The 24,911-nt window shown below is 41.0% G+C and overlaps 1 protein-coding gene across 18 annotated transcripts in view; it reads right to left on the bottom strand.

Annotated features, from left to right (window-relative positions):
- Positions 1 to 4,862: 4,862 nt before the first annotated feature.
- The window catches only part of JAKMIP3 (Janus kinase and microtubule interacting protein 3), a 105,039-nt gene continuing 84,990 nt past the window's right edge, over positions 4,863 to 24,911 (bottom strand). For all 18 annotated transcript variants that reach the window (XM_082222851.1, XM_082222837.1, XM_082222854.1 and 15 more), the window contains one exon: positions 4,863 to 6,316. The gene's annotated coding sequence lies outside the window, so the exon portion shown is untranslated. The remainder of the gene's footprint in view (positions 6,317 to 24,911) is intronic.

Raw genomic sequence — 24,911 nt, 5'->3', positions numbered from 1 at the left:
GTAGATGAAATTTGAAGACTTATTTGAATGGAATGCATGTATTATGAAGCACATGATACACTGGCATACATTGCATTTTCTCTTCTGCATTCCTTTAATTTTGTTCTAGATATGTGCAAAAAAAGTAGAATAAAAATTGTTACATTTTCACCACAACTGCAGTGTGGTGTCTGACAAACAATTTGATTATACTATTTGTGGAAATATTTCAATGCTACCTGGTGGGATTTATTTATTTTTTACTAATCGTTTCATTTTGCTGATGGTAATTTAGGTCAGAATTCATATAAAAAGTAGGTTCCTCCACAGATTATATAAATTTTGAGTTTCATTATGAATGAGATAACAGTACTCCAGTATACGATTTCTGCTTGCAACTGATGTCAGCCTTTGGGCAACAGACTGTTCTGTTTCACATACTTTATTCCCTTGTTGTTTTAGCTGATACAGGATTATAGCTCTAGAAACGAGTTACTAAACAGAATTAGGTCATTGCACTGCAATGCTAGCAGAAAGCTTGGCTCAAAGTTCTTTTTTTAAAAGCAAGCAGAAACGAGAGACCCCTATTTATCCATGAACATGAAGTGATTTCTTACAGTCAAGACCCGTAAAATCTAATGAACCTACATCTCTAATGTACCTAATGTAAGAACTAGTTCCAGAATTATTAATCCAGTTGCTATGTGCAACTGCTCACACAAAGTGGTCTCCTATGGCCAGTGTGACACTCCCCAAATTCTCTTGGAAGATTTTGGAGGCTACTTCCATGAGCAGGAAACCAGAACCACCATTTACAGAAATTGTGGTATATTCCCTTCCAATGGCCACCATAATAGGAAACTTTAGAAAGGAGGAAGTGGGCTTCAGGTCACAGGCCAGTCAATTACTTCTTTCTTCTCAGCATAACCTACATAACCTTGGTATTTCCAAACTGTCAGCACATTGCTGTTGTCTTCACACCTCCTCAGCATATAGACTTATATAGACCTTTTTGTACGCTAGGCATGCATGTGGTAAAATAGGATAAAGATATGGAAATTGAATGTTTCTTGGCAGGATACAGCTATTTAATCAAGTCATAAGACATTTAAAGAGATGTGTTGGGAGCTGGGTTGTCTATGGTTGGCTGTAATTGTTGGTATAATAAATGGAAATATTCTCTACAACAATCTGGAACATAGTTTTTTTATGCGTGCTGATCAATGTATAAACTTACTCAGATTACTCCATTGGTATAGTTCAAAAGCAACTACTGCTGTTTACATGGTGGCTTCAACACTTTTCTTTCTGTGCTGCATGGAGAAAATCCATGTCTAGTCATTCATACGTTTAAAAGACTTTTTTAATTAAAAGTTTACAATAATTTATGTACTTTACAAATGAATAGAAAGTCTCTGATATATATATAGCATATGAATCACAATACAAAAATATGTGTAAAACTTTGTACATATAAGCCTATTTTAGGCTCATCAATTATCTCTTTAGCACAGAACCAAACATTAAGTATTTAGGATATGATTATTATGAGATTACATTAGAAAACACAAGTAAACCATGGCATATTTTATCATGGAAGAAAACTATTGTATATGCTTTTAGTTTTTACAGACATTTACAGCAGCTGCTTAAATAAACTGTACACTAAATATGCGGGTGTACTGTACATATTCACAATACGATTTCCTGAGTCTAAACTAAATCCATTACTGTTCAGAAACACACTCTGCACTGTAAGGGTTTAATGGTGTCATTAAAGATACAGGTTAATTTGGCACCTGTCCACCACAAATAACTTTCAGGTGCATTGGTTTTCTCCATTATGACAGGTATTTATGTTAACAAGCTGTGTAAGGCACTCTGGGATATACTGAAGACTACAGATATTAATCGAGCTGAATACTTTCAAATAACAGCCACAGTCCTTCAACAGCTTGAACCACAGGCATAAGTCTGGTATACATAACACACAGTCACTGACAAATTAAGCAGCAATTCAAATGGATTATAGTTTAGACGTGATGGCAAAACAATTATCCAGAATATACATGTTCTCTAACTGATGAGCACAAGTCATATGCCAAAGTACGGTAGTTGTGAACATGGTATATGATTATATTATTAAGGCTTTCTTGGAACTCTGGTGTTACAATTCAATGCAGTTACACATATCTTCTTTCCATATCGGCTATTGTCATATATCAGTAATTAAACTAAAAATGTATGTGCATGCTGGTGCATATATGGTCCCAGCTATTACTACATGGGGTGAGATGGGGGAGTGAGCATCCTTGAGTTTGTGCATCCTTTGGCACAAGAACCTTTACTGTCAAACAGCACTTACATGCACATTTTCATCTCCAAATAAGTTCAGTGCATGGGATGCCTTCCCTGTTTACTTGAATCTCAGCAAACTTCCATTAGGGCCACGTACTATTCAAACAGGAAAATTGGTATTGTCCACTCACTGGAGTCGATGGTTTCCTTTGCTAACTTCCCAAGAATTAGCTGTATATGGCATGTGAAATAATGGCAGTGCTTAAAACATGCAGCTGATGGGTTGGATGAATCTCTGCATTGGTGAAACATCACAAAACAAGATATGATGACAGTGGTGCAGAATACTATTCTAGCATGACAGGCAAGTACTAGCTCTACTCTTTAGAACTGGCTTCCTATTAAACAGTGTAATTCTACGCATGCTTATTTGGAAGTAAGTTGCACTGTGTTCGACGTGTTTACTCCCTAGTAAGTGTGTACTATTGCAGCCTAAATTGCCTTCATATAGAATATGTTCTAGAAGGTTTGCTGTGCATACAGCTCCTCCCAAGTGATGGCTTCACTATTAATTTAAAGGGAGCATATCTTTTTGTGCATGCAAGAGACCAGTGTGCACATCAAGAGCACTCTTAATACTCTAGATTGGGCAACGGTAAATTCAAGGTAGGCACCCCATCTTATTGGAGACAACTCTAGCAAAATTATATACAAATCTGTTTTTACTACTTTTAATCTCACAATAAACATAGCAGACCCATATAAATGCCAGAGAATTACACTGGAGAAATGGAGCATATTATTCCTTGTTAGTGCATTACCAAAGGAACAGTGAATTTAAGACATAATCCTAGGTACAACTCCTTAGAAGTTTGTTCCAACGAAATCCATGGGATCTCCTTCCACCTTATGGACAGATACAAAAACATGAACACAAGAGCAGTTTCCAGAGCAGCATGGGAAGTTGGGGTTAGAAAATGAAATGTGTAATACACCAGGTAGTTTATGGAAGTACTTTCAGTGTACTCTATTCAGCTCCTTGGATTCTGGCCATTTACTCTAATCACAAGTTCCATGTTGATCTGTAGGACTGGAGATAAAACATGCAGCAGAGATGACCAGGGAAGCAATTCTGAAAGAATCAAATGGGCACTATGACATTGTCTTGTGTGAGTCTCTTTGGGGAAACTTGCATGTTCCTTCAGTTCATCCAATGATTAGCATTACTAAAGGAGGTGGCAGGGTAGTGCAGCAAAATATACTCCCAGCCCTGGATCACTCTCTGAGGAATAAAGTAGCTACAGAGGTTGCAGAATTCAGCTTTACCTGTATTTGAGATGTCTTAGATTTAGTGGAGAGGCCATTTCCTGTATCCTACATATAGCTAATGGAGACCAGAGACAGGGTCTTTTCTATGGCCGCAGCTACATTTTCTGAGCATTAGGGAAGATTCTTCTATGCAGGCAGCCTTTTGCTACACTGGCTTAGATAAGGGTCTGTGCTGAGCACAGTTGTTGTTTCAAAAAAGCATGGCTTTTTTTGCATATTTGTGTTGTATTTCTTTGATATTTCTTTGTGATTTTAATTCACATAAGCCGTCTTGAGTGGGATGAAAGCCTCAGAAATGTGGGGTAGAAATCTTAGCAATGAATGAATCAAGTGGATGGGGTGCAGTTTAATGTTCTATACAGCTTACTATGGTGATGACTCACTTTGTTATGTATGCCACAAGTCAAGTTCAAAGGAAGTGATGGTGACATTCTTTAATGGGCATCATGCTTCTGGAAGCTAATGCTATGTCACTATAACCCATTTGAAGCACTCTGCTGCTCATACAGCATGCCTTAGGATGGAGTAACTAGCTTGATAAGATGCATATTTACTCAAAAGTAGGTTCTGAAGATTTAGCAGGGCTTATTCCTAGTTAAATTGTAGAGAATTTCAATCTAAATGTCATGGCAAGCAATGTCTGAGCCTCATTTTGCTTCCCTTATTAAGGAAGTTCAGCTCAACATTTGCATGCACTATCATACAGACACTGGAGTTTTCCAGAATTTTATGTTATCACCATCAGCAATGTGAGTAAAGTGCTACTCATCATCAAGACTAAATTATTATGTTTAGAGTCAGTGAAAGAAAACCTCTTCTGTCTGTGTATGTGTGAATGCAATGCAATACATCTGAGTAACAGAAATCTAAATCACATTCATTGTTTGTACAAAATATCTGTTTCCATATAAACAATAGCATATTTATACACCATCACTTATTTACATGCTTCTCTGTCCTGTACAGATAAACTTGTGTTCATGAGGAAGAAGAAAGAGAGAATGAAAGTGAAATTGGCAATTCTAGGGCCATGAAATGGATATATAAACATATACATATAATGCAGAAACACGGCTGAAAAAGAAATGTATTCCAGCCAGTTTCCAAATACACTTGTCTTTACATTCTCAAATCTTATCAAGTGCATCCTGTATATCCAGGCCACTAGCAGCATCTTAATCCCTAAGTACAGCCAGGCATTTAATTTAAGGCATTTTGAAAGATGCCTGCATTGTACATTCTGTCACACTTCCATGTGATTTGATCAATGCCCACTCTTGCCTCTAACCGAGATGGTAAAGAAGATGCATATGGGGCTGCCCCAGAAGCAGGGATCTCCCATTCATTTAAAGATAAGGAGAACACTCAGTTAAGGTAACACACATGAAGTTCCTTTGCCTTTGAAGAAAACAAAAACCCAAATGTGCACATGGAGCTGTGTGCATGCATTTGAAGCTCTTCCTTGTTGCAAGAGGGCAAATGCTTGTAATCCAGTAGAATGAATACTGCATGCACAAAGCAGTCAGTGCACACGGATTGGTTTAAATCCCCATTATTATATTTTTTTAAAGCACCTTATCTGAAGGTAAAAGTGTGGGCCCTGCTGGAATTAGCAGAAAAGTAGTTAGTTGTTATGGAGAAAAAACTGAGTGTAGCTCAGGGATAGCAGCAACCATGGGCATAACCTATGCCAATGTATTTTGATGGGAGAGTTAGGCATGTGCTTACCATATTGGCCTGAATAGAAGCCTCACTTTCCCCCCAAATTCTGACCATGAAAAGTTAAAGTGCAGCTTAAATTCGTGACCTTACAAAAATTGGCTTTTACAATATCGCTGCTGAAGCAGACATACGGTAAAATGGAATGGGGCGTGAGTGCCTGCAGAATTTTAAGGGAGCAGCTTATATTCGGGTATTGTCTTTTTCTCTCTCCTCCCCTCCCCAAATTTTAAAGATGTGGCTTATATTCGGGTATGGCTTATATTTGGGCCAATACGGTAAATATCTCACTCAATGAAAAGAAATGGTTGTTAAGACTGCAGGCCTACGCACACTTCCTACTAGAGCATACGTCCTACTAAGTTAAGCACTTGCATCACTAGGCAGAAGTGTTTAACTCAATGGGACTTCACACTCTCCTAGGTGTGCTTAGGAGGACTGTAGCCTTAAGTGTCATCTCTGAGTAAACATGCTTTGGCTCATGCTGCATAGGTGCTTAACTTCAGAAGGATCATGTGGTGTTCAGGAGCAAAAAGGTATTATGAGTATGAAAACACTAACTTCCTTTTCAACAAAATTTCCTGTTTGGGCACCGCTTTTTTCATAAAGATCTAGAGTATCTTCTAATGACCAGATGGTGGTACCAATATGTCCATTGAATAGGCTATATATTTTCCCCCAAATGTTTTTTCTGTTTTTCTTCTGCCATTAATGCAATAATTTTCAGTGTAGTCTCCGAGATCAGTAGTGGATCACATACTGGATAAATGTCAATTTCTGGAGCAGTTGTTTTGAACAAAAACCGAAACTAAATTTGATAACAGTAGCACACATTTTGGAAGTGTTCAGGGGCTACCAAAACTGGCAGCTTGTGGCCAGAATTTACTTTAAAAGGGGGGATCTTTAATTGGTGTTTCTGGGGATTTTGCATACTATATTTGATGAATCTCATTTGGGACCATGTTTTGCAGCATCACATCCTGGTCTGAATCTGAAAGAAAGTTCACACACACACACCAGAAAGGAAAAGGGAAAAAGAAGAAGACAGTAACTACAAAATGCTCGCTCATAGTATAATTTCTTCCTGCATGAATTGTGACACATCAAGCCAAACACAGTCAGTCTGCCATTTATGGAAGCCTATCAAGGGCTTGATAAATGCCTGCTTTTTGCTATCTTTTGGGACTCAAAAAAGAGGAGGCTTGGCAGTCATAATATATGTCTGGTGAACTATGTTGGACTTAGTGGACACTGATGTTTTGTTATGAAATTAACAAAGAAAAGGATGGAAACAAAGAGGCAGTGCAACCACTGGCTAACATCTCTAATCTTACTACATCATAAAAGAAGTTCTACGGATGGACAAGTCAAAGGATGAGCCACTATCCTTCATTGTACTAGTGCAATGTGAGAAACCATAATTGCTGATTGTCCATATGGCCTGATTAAACACAAATCATAAGCCTTCCCCTCAGGTATCTATGTTATGATGTAACTGAGTTTATGGACAAGGAGAGTGCAGGGAATGATGCAGTTTTATATTAACAAGGCTGCACCACAACTGAGAAGCCAATCTTTTTTGTATCCATTAATCAAAAGATTTATAAATCTGAGAGGAAACCACAGTATGTGTCAATCAAATGGGGAAGGAAAGATGTAAGGCAACATCAAAATAGTGTTAGGTTCAGAAGTGACCATCCATAGGATGGAACCAAAGGGATGTTTAACAAGCCCAAGACATTTTGGTTTGCACATATGGTACCCAATTTCCACATATTTCCCCCTCCAGCTGCAACACCTCCACCTCCACCACTTCCCATTCTGTTCCTAAGGGTCCCCAACCATCAGGAGCTGCTTTTGAAAAGCACAGTTGAGTGCAATGGAAAAGAGGGGATGGGGGACCTCTGTTCCACAAGGGAAAATCCACTTGAGGTGACATCATCTCACTTATGATCAGCACCCAACAAACATATAAAAACATGAGAAAAATAAAAGAAAAAAATCAGTAAAAGAAAATCAGATGGGCCCACTGCCCACCTTCAGTTTAGTTATCAACCCAGAGGTCATCCTGCATGAACAGTAGAGTAGTGGCGAATTCAGAAGTGCAGGGTCCCTTCATGATAGTCATAGCCATGCCCCATCTCTGCCACACACACCTCACAACCATTCCTCCTCACAGACACACTGCCTTCTAAGGTTCTACAATAATCCTATAATTATACAACAATAATAATTAGGGATGCATTGCAACAATCAATTGTTGCAAGAGTTGCCTTTCAGCTAAAACTACTATTTTCTGTGTGCATACATGGGCCAATGATTTGGAGTGCGCCGATACCTTCTTCTGGAGTGATTTAATGGTCCATCAGACTTCTTTGATGGTCCATTGTATGTAGAAGAACTTGCCCACCACCCTCTTGAAACAGAAGCACCATGTGTATTCACTGTTGCTAAATGCTTAGCTTTGGAGCATACAGAACAATGCCTCCTCAACCATCTTCTTATGCACCTTTTCTAGAGTGATACTACAAGCCAGTCCTCAGTGACTTGTCTCCAACCAGTGCAAAGGGTGAGAAGACTCCTCAGTAGCTAAAGAGCTAAAAAAAAAAGTAGCTAAAAATCTACTAAGAGATGGGGAGCCTTCTGCAGAAATAATAATAAGTTCTTTGACCTCCTATGATCCCAGACCACTACACCTTTGTGCATGTGTCTCACTGACTGCCTTTAACTGTGTTCCAGGGAGCCTTGGAAAACAGCTCTATAAAAGACCTCAGGATTCTCAACATTTTACAGTAACTAGGATCCTTTGGGGAATAGTAAAACTGATATTAAACCGTTGAACTAGTGGTGATATACCCTGACATTTCTCCCATTTTTGCCTTACCCCACGGAGAGGGAAATTGATGAATATTCTGCAGCTGGCTTGGGGATCCCTAATGCATGCAACTACAGACATTCCTCTTTCTCTCTAGGGACAATGGTCAACCAACTGCCTCCTTCCATGCTATCCTTGTTGGAAATAGCACAGAGCACATGGAAAAGCATAAAGAAAAGGAATCAACCCTCTCTTGCACACATAATTTAGAAACAGATTACAACAGAACACATTCCTTTTCTTATCTTAGGAACAACAACACCCAGTACAAGGTGCAGAAATCACTTGAGAGCCAGTGTGGTGTAGTGGTTAAGAGCGGTAGTCACGTAATCTGGGTAACCGGGTTCGCATCTCCGCTCCTCCGCATGCAGCTGCTGGGTGACCTTGGGCCAGTCACACTTCTGTGAAGTCTCTCAGCCCCACTCACCTCACAGAGTGTTTGTTGTGGGGGAGGAAGGGAAAGGAGAATGTTAGCCGCTTTGAGACTCCTGAAGGGGAGTGAAAGGCGGGATATCAAATCCAAACTCTTCTTCTTCTTCTTCTTGGCAAATGATGTACCCAGAATTTATACATGTAGGCTTCTATATGTGGATTTCTGGCTACATCAAAGCTTCTGTCAGTGACAATCAGGATGTAAGGATGGAAGAAACTTGTCATCTGACTACAGCCAGGCAGCACTACTGATGATAATATAGAAGTCACATTTCAAGTTGCAAGCTTGAGCTATTGGGGCTCACTTCCAAGGTTCTCAGAGATGCTGGTTTGAAGCAGTATCACTGAGGACATGAAGTTCCTATATAATCTTCTCCTTTCATTTACATGAAATGAATGGAAAATCCAGGCTTACACATATATGCCTCAGCTTGCATGAGGACATAAATACTTTAGTTCTATCAATCAGCAGAGACCTTTTTTTGTATTTTAAAATACCTGACATTTTTTGCCCTCAGCCTTCCATAGTTTAAAATAAAAACTCTCTTTTTCAGAGTCAAACAAGCAGGAAAGTTTAAACTAAGAGCTGATTTATTTATTTTTTAAAGTAAGCACTGAAGTTAAAACTCAAATGGGTATGGAAAATGTAAGCTGGTAAGTAATGTTTTAAAGAGTTGGTGTGATTATTGACAGACAAGTTAATATTATAAAGATGAATGCTAAAATAAGCAGTCAAAAAATCTGAAAATCACAGGTCCCATGATCTCGCCTTTAGTAGGAGGGTATGAGGATAATCATGAATGGATAAAACGATTTCCCATTTGACACTCAGCAGATGGTCCATCTGTCCTTGCAGTCAGTTCTCAACTGGGCATTAGATATATAAGCCACCATATGGCTAGGAAACACAGACACTATGAGCATCAGAAATGGGTTACTTTTATAAATATGTTTTGGAGGGGGCAAAGGAAGAGGATAACATGTGGAATAATTAACAATTTGTAATAGTTTACAATGTAATAATTGTCCCAAGTAGCGGACAACACAATATATGTGCAATCTTTCTTTTTAAAAGTTTTTAAATTTAAATCATTTCCCTCCAGTGATAGGAAGAAATACATTTCCCCTTCACCATATTTATTTTGTAAGGATTTTTTCAAAACCTAGACAATAAGCATTATTGGGATTTCCCCATAAAAACCAATTAGTTATGTAAACATTGGAACTGAGCAAAAATAGCAGCTTATTGCCAGAACACACACACACACCCCTTATATTTTTCTAAATGAAAGCTATAGGAAGATGTGGGAGACAATGCTAACATTCCCAGAGTGAAAAAAATACTGAAGGAAATCAAAATTACATTAGAATTATTATTTGAAACATCAAAATAAGCAGTATACTGTATAGGAATAATCTGTCCTCAAATCTGTATAAGACAAAAAGGTTAATGCTGAGCATAATGCCTGGAGACCAGTTCTCAGTTCTGGGGAAAACCTACTATTTTAATGTGTGTTTGGTTCAGAAGAGATTGTAAGATTATTAACTTGAATTAATATAATCATTAACTATTATTTAGATCACAAAAAAACAGGAGACACCATTACAGGCTTGTCAAATGATGTGGAAATGACTTGAAATTGCCTAAGAGACAACCCATCATTCAATGACAGAAGGGGGATCTGCTATGAACAAAAAGTAGCAAAGGCAGCAGACCTAGGCACAGACCACAAACTATACAGGGGATATTCTTGCAAGACTCAAATGCTACCAGAGTTTCAAGATCCTTGCCAGGACTTCTGTGTGGATGGAAATGCTTAATAATCTTACCCCAGAGGCTGCTCCTAGAGTGAGTGACACAGCTGGCTTTTAAGCCTCATCCTATTTCATTTCAGCCTCACCAAACTGAAGCACCACACATTTCTAGATTGAGTGTGCAGGACTAATCCTCAGGATGGTGATCCTGTTGAGGATAGATGCCTCCCTTAATCCAGAATCGGTAGCTAGACTGGTGACTGGGAGTGGCTGCCGAAACCATATAACACTGGTCCTGAAAGACCTACATCGGCTCCCAGTATGTTTCTGAGCACAATTCAAAGTGTTGGTGCTGACATTTAAAGCTCTAAATGGCATCGGCCCAGTATACCTGAAGGAGCGTCTCCACCCCCATCATTCAGCCTGAACACTCAGGTCCTCCTCCGAGGGTCTTCTGGCGGTTCTCTCACTGCAAGAAGTAAAGCTATAGGGAACCAGGCAGTGGGTCTTCTCGGTCGTGGTGCCCACCCTGCGGAACGCCCTTCCATCAGATGTCAAGGAAATAAACAACTATCTGACTTTTAGAAGACATCTGAAGGCAAACCTGTTTAGGAAAGTTTTTAATGTTTGATGTTTTATTGTGTTTTTAATATTCTGTTGGGAGCTGCCCAGAGTGGCTGGGGAAACCCAGCCAGATGGGTGAGGCATAAATTATTATTATTATTATTATTATTATTATTATTATTATTATTATTCCTATGATTGTATCCATGGCCATTTCTTTTGTAAGAAATAGGGTGAGGGCCACTATTTCTGAGAGGACACGCATGCCAGCACCCTGTCCCAGTTGCTAGGGCTGTAGGGTCCCAAGAGTCTGCTTTTCAGATGCCCCGGGGACTTTCCACAGTATTTCATCTCTCAAGGCACACTTTGTAGATAGATAGATAGATAGATAGATAGATAGATAGATAGCTGATAGATAGATGATAGATAGATGATAGATAGATGATAGATAGATAGATGATAGATAGATAGATGATAGATAGATAGATGATAGATAGATATAAAGTTGTCTGTGGTTCCTTCAGTTTTCAGTACACCACTTAGAGAAACTTATAACATATTAAATGGTATAGAAATTAAGTAATAATAATAATAATAATAAAAACCCACTGCACCACAAATTTTGACAAAAGTCATGCCTATGAGATAAAAGTAGCCATTTCTTATAGACATTGTGATGCTGAACCAAATATGACAATATCGGCTACTGTTTCTTAGAGATCCACAATAGTTTATTATGTCCTCCAGCCCAAAGTGGAGGCCAGCCAATCAGCTCCCACAGGAGGGCAGACGTTGCTCCTGGACTTGGTGCGAGTCCAGAATGGAGCATCCATTTTAGCAGTAGCAAGGAAACTCAGATCAGGGAGCCACATAGAGCTCTCCATGCCTCTCTGCCAGCTCTCAGGACTCCCCCTCAGGCCACAACCCATCCTAAGCTTTCTAATGCCCTCTGCTAGTGCTTTTGCATGGCTGGAATGCATCCTTGAACCATGATCATGCCTCTTGGGAATACCATGTTTTTAAAATAGTGCAAAAGCATGAGAAGGGCAGGGCATACATCTCTCAAATGAAACAAACATATACTGATATATTCTCTACTTGTGCTGGAGCAGTTCAACCAGTCAATGTTTGCTATGCAGGAGATATTAAGATTTATCACATCAGCTTTTCAAAAGTAGGAAACACTAGAACCAATGTGAAGTGGATGTTCTTGAATAAGGAGTTGTTGCTATCTTTTATGAGGCCTTGATGTTGTAGGGCAGTAGGATTTTTACTTCAGATAAGGGCTCTTAGCTATCTGAAGTCAAATAGATGTCCCATCCAAGTGGATAGGGGTGTTTGAGAGCTCACTTAGTGTAGATGCTGCTGTGGATTATAGCTTCCAATCAGACCACTTCAGGATGTGCATGTATTCAATTGCGGTGCTCTTTGAAAGAGATGACTGAAGTGAGTGACAAAGGGCAGACCATATGTTTTGCTATTGCCACTGTCATCTTTATGGGCTTGCACAGGAAATTAAGCCAGAGATAGATAAAGGCAACGCACATTTCGAAATACAACTCCTTTGAGATTCCTAAATGAACAACAGACTAGTAAAAGTTCAGATGCAAAATGACGTGAGGGTCTGCAGCATCATTAAGCCTTAAGAAAATCAGATGCAGATAAGCTATAAAAGTATGGCTCATAAAAGAGCTGATGTACTGATGTCAGGAAGTAGTGAGTAAGGCTGCTGATTAAGCCTGCAAATGTATGAACTTAATCTCCTCTCTTTCCCTGCAATTCTAACGGTGAATGTATTTGGGAAGGATATGTTGACCCAAATGGGATATGGAATTATCTACTTCCTGGAAGATCAATTCCACGAGCAAATCTGAATTACATATTTAATATCTTATTGTCCTTAATCAGTTCCAGTCTGAATTCACCATTCCTAACCACTGGCAGGTCTATATAGCAGAAGATGCTACACTAGGTAACCGGGGGAAGATTTGCTTGAATGCAAGTAGAATGCCCTATGAAATTGGGGGTTTTGCTTTATTGACCAATCCCATTTCAAAAGCAGGCCAGAACACAGACTGGAACTGGTCCAGATAATGAAATGGATATGAAGTATACGCCAGATATATCATATGTGATGCACACGCAGGATATATCATAAACACCTACTTTTGTGTGCAGAGGGTTGTTTTAGGCTTTGAAAATCAAATGAGACCATCATTGCACTTAACGAAATATTTAAATCACTTTCCCCATATCCGTCTGTCTAAACATGTCCAAGGATAACTGCATTTTTACAAGCTTATGCTATGAACCAATGCAGCTCATACTGCTGGAAACAAATTGGATCCCTACCCCAGAACAGTCACTGAAGTGGTTATCGCATGACTCCCCCCTGGACTTAATGCATAACAGAGTACTAATTACCGCACAGGGCAGTCAGTTTGCATGATAAGGTGGTCCACACAACCTTTTGGCATCCTCTTAACTATAAATGCTTATAAGATGAAAGGACAAACAGCTATTAGAGGAAAAGTTCCATAGATGAACATGGAATTGGAGAAGTGGATAGATACCAGGTAGGAAAATTAAGGGTCTGACTTCATGCTATTCAAGCTACACACTTCAAGGTTATAGCAGGAAATTCAGGTCGACAGACACTCTTCCCACAATTCACACTTTTGAATATGGGGTGGGGGGAGGAATACCCCAGTGGCATGAGTTAAGGGCAGGATGTCAGCTCAGATTTTCTGTTCTAATCCCTTTCCTCCTCTTGGGTGAATAAATACGTTTAATGTGATTGAAACCCTGTTCTCTCTGTGAGCACCCTTTGATAGCAACTTTCAACTGAAAACTGTTCAGCTTTTTCAATTCCCCCTTTATGTGGATTCAGAAAACAGAGTTATAAATTCACCATAGTCTAAATTTATCATGCTGTCTAAGGCTCATTTTTCAACAGCTGACACAAGATAGAGGACTCTGCTTCTCAGAGCAATCAGCCCCTTTTATCAGCGCAGCCCACGACTTTGATACAAACCCAAATTGTTGAGCTTTTTGGTGGAAACATACCCCCAAAATAGAGATTTTAAGCTTTTTGAGCTGTTTTCACCTGCTTTTTCCATCACGTCTTACATCTGGGTTCCCCCTGACATTTTGCCAATTTGGCAAATATCCCCCCTGGCGTCATTTTGGACATGTCAGGAAAATTCCTGACATATGGCAGGCCTAGGAGAATGTGATGTCAAGTGTGGGACAGTTGGCCATTGTTTAGGGAAAACCGACCTCGTAAGCCAAATTAAGATCCCTCCCAGGTGAAATGAGACCCACTAGATGGAGATTCCCCACTGCTGGTATTGAGGGCTATCAAAAAAAGGGTACAAATTTGGAATTATGGCAAGTGATTACTACCATTCCACTTCCCAGCCCTGTGAATGCTTCCTAGGATGGCCATATGCCCTACTCTGACATCTCTTTGGAGGGCTGTCAGAGACTAATCCTATGTTTGAAAGGCTGTCTGTTCCAAGTCTGGTTTTTAAAGATGAAGCACCCTATGAAGGGAGTTGAAGGTGTCCATCAACAGTAAGCATCTCAACAGCTGGCTGAAAAAGCACCTGACCACTGTTTTCCCTGCTATGGGGAAATATATTGCATTTCTATTCAACTAGGGTAATTACTGCTAGCCTTGCCGCTATACATGTAATTTAGCATATGCAAATTTTAAACAAATATGTGTCTTTCCTTGTTCTTTTTGGTGGTGGTTTTCCCCTGCTCTCTTTTTGGTGATGTATAAGTGGCCAATTAAATTCCATCCAGTGAACTTTCATGGCAGAGCAGATAAATCTTCTGCAGACGTATCAAGAGTTCCACCCACAACATTGCACACATATGAATTGGGGAAGTAGGTCACTGCAGCAGTGCAGCCTGCAGCAGTTCAAAAGCTACTTTATCACACACTGCGTTTAAGCCAAGCAAAGTTTTAGAGCACTGCTGGCCATTGCATATCAGCTGTACCTTTCATGTACACATTTCTACAATGTGGACATAAAAGAAACAAAGCATTCAAACAGAAAGGAAACTGGGATAGCCCAGGAAACAGATGGCTACGCAGGGAGCAAACCATGACCTCAGAAAATGTGGGTATCATTTTCATCACTTATTCTCCTAGGTTTGTGGCTAAGTAATTGGATTAGATCATTATAATCTGGATTTGAATGTACAAGCAGCACAAACACAATTTAGACAATTATGACTTAAGATGGCCTGACGAGAATTTCTGACGGGCACCTCATCAAATAACACTGTTGTTTGAACTTCATCTAGGACAATTTACACACTGCCTGGTCTTCATTGTTTATAATCAGGGCTCGCAAATGTATATCAGATGGATTTTTTTTTAATAAAAAAACAAACCCTAAATCACACTGTTTGCATACCAGAACTAATCTCTTACTTTTTTTGATTCCATAAAAAATAGATATGAATTTACAGCGAATGTGCCCCTTGGAAATTTAGTCTGGTTTTTTTAAAATAACCTCATTTGCTATGCACACTGATTAAATATTCATTAATAATAAATAGAATTAAAGAGGCTTGCTGACAAATTATATTTCTCCCTGACTAGAACACGCACACACAAAAGAGACAGAACTGATTGGATTTTAAATGGCTTTCTATATTTCTTTCATGTTTAAACTTCAATGTTTATCAGGGGAAATGAACATTTTGACTAATCGTTCATCTCCCCACCCCTTGCCTGACCCAAAATGGGTCTAACAACTAAATGTAAATAGTTTGTATGTATATAAAATGTTTGCACTTACAGGCCACTAATTAACATTCTTGAAGCCGCTGGGAGAGATCATCAGGGGGTTTGGACTGGGTGTCCATCAATATGCAGATGATACCCAGCTCTACCTTTCTTTCAAATCAGAACCAGTGAAGGCGGTGAAGGTCCTGTGTGAGTGCCTGGAGGCGGTTGGAGGATGGATGGCGGCTAATGGATTGAAGTTGAATCCTGACAAGACAGAAGTACTGTTTTTGGGGGACAGGGGGCGGGCTGGTGTGGAGGACTCCCTGGTCCTGAATGGGGTAACTGTGCCCCTGAAGGACCAGGTGCGTAGCCTGGGAGTCATTTTGGACTCACAGCTGTCCATGGAGGCACAGGTCAATTCTGTATCCAGGGCAGCTGTCTACCAACTCCACCTGGTACGCAGGCTGAGACCCTACTTGCCCGCTGACTGTCTGGCCAGAGTGGTGCATGCTCTAGTTATCTCCCGCTTGGACTACTGCAATGCGCTCTACGTGGGGCTACCTTTGAAGGTGACTCGGAAACTACAACTAATCCAGAATGCGGCAGCTAGACTGGTGACTGGGGGTGGCCGCCGAGACCACATAACACCGGTCTTGAAAGACCTACATTGGCTCCCAGTACGTTTCCGAGCACAATTCAAAGTGTTGGTGTTGACCTTTAAAGCCCTAAACGGCTTCGGCCCAGTATACCTGAAGGAGCGTCTCCACCCCCATCGTTCTGCCCGGACACTGAGGTCCAGCGCCGAGGGCCTTCTGGCGGTTCCCTCATTGCGAGAAGCGAAGCTACAGGGAACCAGGCAGAGGGCCTTTTCGGTGGTGGCGCCCGCCCTGTGGAATGCCCTCCCATCGGATGTCAAGGTGATGGAAAACTACCTGACATTCAGAAAACATCTTAAGGCGGCCCTATTCAGGGAAGCTTTTAATGTATGATATTTTAGTGTTTTTTGGTTTCTGTGGAAGCCGCCCAGAGTGGCTGGGGAGACCCAGCCAGATGGGCGGGGTATAAATAATAAATTATTATTATTATTATTATTATTGAAATGATTTTCTGCCGTAGAGAGATTTAAATCCCCATTGTCTTTTGCAGATTTATTTGTAAACACACACACACACACACCACCACCACCACCTTACCAGAGTCTATATTTGTAAAGGACGAAACTACACTAACATTCACCCAGCTGTGTTTATAATGAAACAAAACCTGAAAATAAAAAGGAAATAAAGGTAGGGTAAATCAGTCTACAGTACTAAAGGATACAGAGTATGTGCTCCTCCCTTGGTGGAGAGGAGCTCTACAGACAGGGTGGCACTTGTGCCTTAAGGGGAACTGGTGATGTGTTGCTGGCAACAGCTCTCGAAAGGAGGGTGTGCTCAGGATGATTGTGGGAGGCCTTGGCTATAAAAAACAACTTGCCCTTGAAAATGGCAAAGCCATGCCAGCCTTGAAGCACAGTGATTTTCCATGCCACTGATGTCAATCAAAGGGAAAACAGGGGGGAGGAGAAACAAAACAGAAAAAAATAAATACAAACATTCTGCAAGATCCTTCTGCCCTGGCTGGAGTGAGCTACCAGGATATAGGAAGCAGTAGTTCCTCCATCACAGGAATAAGCCCTTCTACCTTAGGATTGCTCAACAAGTCTTGGGGAGGGCGGGAATGCAATATTATACATTCAGTCTGAGTTCAGACCTGGCTTCAGAACTGAATCAGCCTAGCAACTCAGTGGGGATGGGTATCAGAGGCACCAGGTGCTTGTGCTATGGGATTTCATAGGGATATCTGTAGGATAACTAGCCTCATATCACGAACAAGCTTAAATCTAAATAATGCATGAAGGGGTTAAAACCATAGAGAAAGCTGTCCTGCCAGACATAGCTCACCTTGGGAAGGACTAGGCAATCAAGCCTTTGGTCCCTTCTATCTGAGAAGTTCAATGTGTGAGGACTTCTGAGCTGGTTACTCCAAGCTCAGATTGCATGGTTCTAACAAGCCACTCTTGAATTCATATACTAATAGTTTAGGAACTTCTGCTTTGGAACTAAGCCAATTTTTACAGCCTGTGCAACTTTTCTGATTGATGTATGGAAAAGCACATGAACCTCACATTTAAAGAGTTTGTAAGTACTGTAAACTATTTTAAACTTGCTATATGTGTGGCCTTTTCCCTATGCTGGGGGAGGAGGGGAACTTTTTAAGGGGACACTTTTTGGAGCACAGAAGGGCACGTGTTTTAAAGGTCTAACACACTTTACTTTGCTGCATATTTTGTGATTTTTAAACTTTGCTGGGGTTCTCTCAGCAAAGAGAACTTGCCCTAATCCTGGATCTTGTCATCCAGGGAATTATTCTTTTATACCAGGGGTCTGCAACCTGCAGCTCCGGAGCCGCATGCGGCTCTTTTACACCTTTGCCACGGCTCCGGGGCGGATACTAGCGAGGGGAGGAGGCGCATTGTGCGCCCTGACACTCCGCACTGTGGTGGGCGCTGTACTGGCTGTGATGTTGCATGGGGGCGGTGCGTGCGTTAGTCACGCACCGTCCCAATGTCACCTTCCCGCCCGCTGTCAGATCGGAGGGCAGCGGCGCGCATGCTTTAAATGTCGCAATGGTTTTGCGGCTCCCAGGTGTGTTTTTTTCTTCGGAAACGGGTCCAAGTGGCTCTTTTTGTCTTAAAGGTTGCAGACCCCTGTTTTATACCTATTTTTTCCTTGCTACCAACACTTTTTTCTTCCCAGTGTTATGTAAAATCTTTATGAAGTCATTGGGAATGGTCATTAGGAGCTTTGGAACAAGGTGTCATCAGTATGCTGATGACACACAGCTCTACTTTCAGGGAGGGCTGTAAAAGCTTTAAGTCACTGCTGGGATACAGTGGTGGAGGTGGACTGGATGAGGGGCAATAAACTGCATCTGAATCCCAAGGAGACAGAGGCTTTTGGGGTGGTTTGTTCCCATGTCTGAGAAATAGGTACCGTATTTTTCGCTCTATAACACGCACCCGACCATAACACGCACGTAGTTTTTAGAGGAGGAAAATCCGTAGGCATGCCACCTGTAGGCATTTCCTCCATAACACGCACAGACATTTCCCCTTACTTTCTAGGAGGAAAAAAGTGAGTGTTAGGGTGCAAAAAATACGGTAAATTACCTGTTCTGGATGTGATTGCACTCCCCCTGAAGGAGCAGGAGAGAAGCTTGTGGGTCCTCCTTGATACATCTTTGTCACTAGAGCCAGCAAATTCCACAAGAATAGCCATGCTAGCCTATAGAACAGGGATGGGGAACCTGTGGCCCACCAGCTATTGCTGGACTAAACATCCTAATCATTGGCTCTGCTGGCTGGAGCCGACGGGAGTTGGAGCCTAATAATATATTGAAGGGAATTAGTTCCCCATCCCTAATGTACAACTTGCTTAGTGCTGCAGACGAGCACAGCTTGTCTTTTGGATGCTACTGGCATTGTGAATGTGAGGGGGCAGAGTATGGAAGGCGAGGGAGCCAATGAAGATCACACAAGGGCTTCTTGGAAATAAATAAAGGTAAAGGGACCCCTGACCGTTAGGTCCAGTCATGACCGACTCTGTGGTTGCGGCGCTCATCTCACTTAATTGTCTGAGGGAGCCGGTGTACAGCTTCTGGGTCATGTGACCAGCATGACTAAGCTGCTTCTGGCGAACCAGAGCAGTGCATGGAAACGCTGTTTACCTTCCCTCCGGAGTGGTACCTATTTATCTACTTGCACTTTGACATGCTTTTGAACTGCTAGGTTGGCAGGATGGAAATAATCTCTCATTAATAATGAGATTTGCTATTAATATTCTCAATTATTATTCATAAAGCTGTGTTTGCCAAGAGCCCTCTAAATAAAGTTTTATATCCAGTAAGAATTGATGCAAAACTTTGGGGCGAATGAAGTAACTATTCACTAATTTGCCACTTTCAAAACTCCAATGCAAACGTGTGATGTTGAAATCCACAGTTTTACCAGCCAATTAAATCTTGACCTCAGGCTTCTCCTGAGCTTTCTTTGCTATATCGCCTCTCCACTCATGAACCAACTGTGTTCAAGGCCCTTCTCTTATTCCAGAGAGGTGCAGAGAATGGTGACCCAATAACTAGTCCTCTCAGGGCTCGCTGCCCAGTTGTGGAATGCTCTCCTCAGGGAAGCATCCCTGGCACCTTTGCTATTTGCTTTTAGGCGGTTAATTCTCTGCCTATTTTTAGTGGGGTGGGGTTGAAGTAGATTTGCTTTTTTATGCATATTATTGAGAACAGTTTATTCTTATTCCTGTTGTAGATCTTGTCACAGACAACAATCTTTCCTCATACAGGAGTGCATTCTTGCACTGTTATGAAAGATGGACAGAATCCAGTTGGTGCTTTTGCACTCCTGGAGGAATTTGTTTACCCAGTACAGTGGTACCTCGGGTTACATACGCTTCAGGTTACATACGCTTCAGGTTAAAGACTCCGCTAACCCAGAAAGTCATGCTGGCCACATGACCCGGAAGCTGTACGCCGGCTCCCTCAGCCAATAAAGCAAGATGAGCGCCGCAACCCCAGAGTCGGTCACGACTGGACCTAATGGTCAGGGGTCCCTTTACCTTTATCTAACCCAGAAATAGTACCTTGGGTTAAGAACTTTGCTTCAGGATGAGAACAGAAATCGTGCTCCGGCAGCGGGAGGCCCCATTAGCTAAAGTGGTGCTTCAGGTTAAGAACAGTTTCAGGTTAAGAACGGACCTCCAGAACGAATTAACACAAGGTACCACTGTAGAGGCATCTACAGTGATTTTGCTGACTGCTCTTTCGCAGTTACCTTCCACCCTGTACTGGAGAGTCCCTCAAGTCCCCAGAGGTGTTTTTCTTTTGGGGTGCATGTGGGGAATGACAGGACTAATAAGCAAAGTTTGCCTGTTAGCAGATGCCTCCATTGAATCAATAGCTCTCCTGTTAGTGTAAGAGCACTTCTGTGGGTTCCACCCAATGACTACAAAGTTATTTGACTGATAAACAGTGAATATGTGAATTACAAATCACCTAGTGTGCTAAAACAGCCTGTATAAGATAAATAATGCAAACGCTGCTTGTAGTATTAATTCCCCAAAGAGAGTAAAGCTCAGTAACAATTCAGTAGGACTATGTGGACTCTAAATGAAAGAGAATGGATGCCACATGCTCCTATCTGAAAAATACATCCACCTGATCTTAATTACACATCGCCCATTAAAAACATTATTCATGGAGAAGCTTGAGTCACTACAATGCTGATCAGCACCCTTTTCCCTTTTATTGTTCCCAGAAGCAACCGTGCTCCATCATTCTCTTAGCCCCTGCCATGTGCTTCTGTTTGAAAAACGGAACTTCCATCAAAGCAGGGTTTGTCTAATCAATGAACCTTGTCAAGAGTCGGGCAGGTTTATGTGGCAATCACAGGCTGGTCTTTTGGTACTTCTTGAAATGATAGGCTCTCTTGCCTGCAGACATTTCCCAAAGCCTTCCCAGCCTACAAACGCAAATGTGACCAACCGCTATAAAACAATGGCCTCTTGTTTGCTGGCCCCTCCCAGTGAATCGCTGGCAGATGGGAGCAATCAATTCTTTACCAATAAACGCTATCACTGCCTCAAACGCAACAGCTGTGAAGAAGCTTAACAGATGTAAGGGCTTTTTAAAATGGTAATTAAAGTGGTTAACCCTTATAGTCTAGGAAGATGCCACTGACTAGAAGCAAAGGGGTCTCAGAAGAACTTTACGGACTCAAAAAGCTCAGTAATAGTCACTGCTGAAAAGAGATGCATGTCATAGAATCATAGAACTGTAGAGTTAGAAGGGACCACAAGGATCGTCTAGTCCAACCCCCTGAAATGCAGGAATATGCAGCTGTCCCACTCGGGGATCAAACCTGCAACCTTGATGTTCTAACCAACTGAGTACCAAAAATATGGGTACATGTTTGTCCCAGGCAAATTTTGTGAACCACTGCATGGTCCTTTAAGTATGTTTGTTGCATAGGTATTTCTTGACTTTTTGGACATATACCAGTGAATGCTAACTGTCTCATTTAAGTGAGTGTCAACCTTCACATCTGTGAGTTTTAAAGCTTTATTTTAAAAATGCATGTATACTATCCATACAGGCATATTGTGGGGTGAATAAACTTTGATATATTTTAATACGCATGCTTTCCTATTATACAGTTTTATTCCATTGTTTTATTGTATATCAGACAACACCTGGATTTCTTTTTGTGTGTGAATGTTAAGCAGTATACAAAAATTTCTAAATAAATAAATATTTCCACATAGAGAAAATCTGGAATATGTACTGGCTCTGAAACAGAGCGTTATAGTTTTAATACTAAGTAACAGTTTCGTAATGAGTGAAACATTTCAACTTTCTGTAAAATTTGGTTTTCAGATTTATCTGCCTAAGGCCACTTATTTTTCCTTAACATAACTGGATGAGGTGCTTGCTGTTGACAACTTAATTGACCATTTTAATAAAGCAGAGGTTTTTGTTTTTTAAAAAATTGCTTAGTAAAGCCCAGCAGGGAAATTTATCAAATTGTTTGCTAGTGGGAATAAGTGAATAAGCTTCGGCAGCACATATACTAAAATTGGAACGATACAGAGAAGATTAGCATGGCCCCTGCGCAAGGATGACACGCAAATTCGTGAAGCGTTCCATATTTTTTTGTTTCCTGCTTGGCAGGGGGTTGGACTCGATGGCCCTTGTGGTCTCTTCCAACTCTATGATTCTATGATTCTATGATTCTATGAAACAGTAATGAGAAACTCAAGCTTCACTATAACCAACCCATTTCCCCAACTGTGCTACAAAAGCTACATTGGGCTCAAGCGGCAACCATGATGTCATTATTCCTGCCTCAGGAACTTCGTCTAATCTCATCATAGAAGGTTGCAAATTCAGTCTGGCAGTGTCAACTCCAAGCATTTCAGCTTCTGTAAAATGGCTGGAACACTGAAGCAGAAGTACCAAACACACCTTGCTTGTAAATGTTCAGGCTTTTTGTTGTTGTTGTTTGCTCAGGGTTAATCTCCACTGCCATATTCATTTATGCATAAATCTTCAAACACATTTTTTAAATGAAGAAGTCATTTGAAAAAGGTTAGAATATATCAGCTTCACAATCTATCCTGAGTGCTCACTGGAAGGACAGATTGTGAAGCTGAGGCTCCAATACTTTGGCCACCTCATGAGAAGAGAAGACTCTCTGGAAAAGACCCTGATGTTGGGAAAGATGGAGGGCACAAGGAGAAGGGGACGACAGAGGACGAGATGGTTGGATAGTGTTCTCAAAGCTACCAGCATGAGTCTGACCAAACTGCGGGAGGCAGTGGAAGACAGGAGTGCCTGGCGTGCTCAGGTCCATGGGGTCATGAAGAGTCGGACACGACTAAATGACTAAACAACAAGAATATATCTTGCATTTCAGTCTGAAAACATATCCACTTTCCTCTCAGCGATTAGCAACACAGCTAAGAGAAGCCCAAAGTGCTCTGTTAATCACAACGACCACCTTTGCACATCACAGTAAGCCGCAAACCATTGTTTACTGGACATGAGAAGATTGCAGCCCCTTAACTCCTCCCTTCTTGTATTAGGAAGAAGCAAACCATGAAACATGAGATAGCATTGTGTCACTCCAAATAAACAATGGTGGTAAGTCAGCATTTGTTCTTGATTTAACAATCACGGTTTATCTGGAATGAAACAAATCACAACCCCTGGTTCGGATGTAATGCTAAGCCAGGATTTGTGTTTTGGTCACATACTAGGAGTGAGGAGCAAGGCAGGCCAGACAGGCATTTTCACAGTGAACCAGGTGTGGGGAGCATTTGGATCTTCAGATGTTGCTGAACTACAATTCCCATCAGCCCCAACAAACACAATCATGGATGATGGGAACTGCAGTTCAATAATATCTGAAGGGCCAAAGGTCCTCCTCACCCACACCTGATGGTTAACTAGGTTTACTGTGGCAAACAAATAGAGCCCATGTGATGGTCAATGTATCTTTTAAATATAGGTTTTTCACAATGGGATTTCAAGCTGAATTAAGTTTGGTAAAGTAACAGAGAATACCCTGTAGTTCAGGTTCCCCAGTTATTAATCATATAATATTACAAAAGATAATCTTTACTTTCAAGAAGTGGCTTTTGTCTACTAAACTGTAAACCTTGCCACGTTTTATAACATGAAATTTGAAAAAAAATGTCAAAATGTATCTATATTCTAGATGAATAGCATGTACATTTATTCAAAGTGTTGGTGCTGACCTTTAAAGCCCTAAACGGCCTCGGTCCAGTATACCTGAAGGAGCGTCTCCATCCCCATCGTTCAGTCCGGACACTGAGATCCAGCGCCGAGGGCCTTCTGGCGGTTCCCTCATTGCGAGAAGTAAGGTTACAGGGAACCAGGCAGAGGGCCTTCTCGGTAGTGGCACCTGCCCTGTGGAACGCCCTCCCAGCAGATGTCAAAGCAATAAACAACTATTTTACTTTTAAAAGTCATCTGAAGGCAGCCCTCTTTAGGGAAGTTTTTAATGTTTGATGCTGTACTGTTTTTAATATTCAGTTGGAAGCCGCCCAGAGTGGCTGGGGAAACCCAGCCAGATGGGCGGGGTATAAATAATAAATTTATTATTATTATTATTACTAAATTGAGGCTGAAATATTGCACACACTTACTCGGAAGTATCATGGAACTTAGTGGGACTTACTGCTGAGTAATATTTGTATGGCATTGTGTTGTAAATTAAATTTGATGATTGCTTGACCTAAACTCCAGTGTCTCATCTACCAAAGTATAACCAATCACATGGATTAGTACAGTCTGATAAGGACTGAGCATGCTCAATAGCTACATAATATTAAATGCAAATGAAAAATAAAAAGAAATGGGGGGAGGGAATAGAAAATGACTATTATGGAGGAGGGAATACTGACTGGCTAGAACCCTGAACAGATGCAGTCCTGGGAATGTTGCTGCAACTTGGTGTGTAGTATCTACCAAGCCCTTTAAATATGAGATAATGATATTTAACACTACACAACACATATTATTGGTTGGAGCTCCCTCAAGTGGATGACTGTAGAATGGGAAATAAATACATGTAACTCTAAA

Source organism: Podarcis vaucheri, assembly GCF_965113315.1.
Source record: "Podarcis vaucheri genome assembly, chromosome: 5".
Classification (NCBI taxonomy): Eukaryota; Metazoa; Chordata; class Lepidosauria; order Squamata; family Lacertidae; genus Podarcis; species Podarcis vaucheri.
Note: the sequence above shows the minus strand (reverse complement) of the source record. Positions and strands in the feature narration are given on the sequence as shown.